Below are 766 nucleotides of genomic sequence, written 5' to 3'. Positions count from 1 at the left end.
CACACACACACACACACACACACACACACACACACACACACACACACACACATCATCAAACATTCGTGTGCAAGTATTTTGAAAGATCAATATGTTTGGGGGGGAAGTTTAAGGCTGGACAGTGACGGCGCTTTCAAGTGGGCGCATGTTTTCCATTTGCCTGAGAAGTCCCTATGAATGACTCACTTTAATGATATTTTTAGCCGTTTACTGTAGTTTTTTCTCACACTTGTAAGTTGTTGAGTGTGTTGTTTGATTTTGGCAGAGTCGACGGAAGTTGATCATGATTATCTTGACTTCTTTCCCGTTACTTCAAACGATCCGGAAAATGCAGAAACATGAAACCGTTCTGATTATTTCACAGAAATGTGAACATGTGACTTCTGAAACGCAGGTACGGCAACAATGTGCATGTGAACACGTAGCTAAAAGCAAATACAGCAGCTCTCCAGCGTGGCAGATCTCTATCAATGGCGCTTCTCAAGGCTGAAACCACTTGACGTGCAGGTATGTTATATACTACAGCTGTGTCCGCATCCTTCGGACGTCATGCTCCGTGAAGGTGCGGCCTTTGTCTCAGCCGTCATAGATGGCTGTTGCAGTTTAGTTGTACAGAAACATCATTTTTAGGGAGACAGGGACGGGGAAGAGTAAATTTAGTAAATTTAGTGTCATGTTCACTATTTAACCGCCGTTAACTAACCTAAAAGTGATACTCTCCCCAAAATCTATATTTTCAGGATCAAAGATTCACCATTAACCCTGA

Source organism: Seriola dumerili, unplaced genomic scaffold (assembly GCF_002260705.1).
Source record: "Seriola dumerili isolate Sdu_G_001 unplaced genomic scaffold, Sdu_1.0 BDQW01000092.1, whole genome shotgun sequence".
NCBI lineage: Eukaryota > Metazoa > Chordata > Actinopteri > Carangiformes > Carangidae > Seriola > Seriola dumerili.
Note: the sequence above shows the minus strand (reverse complement) of the source record.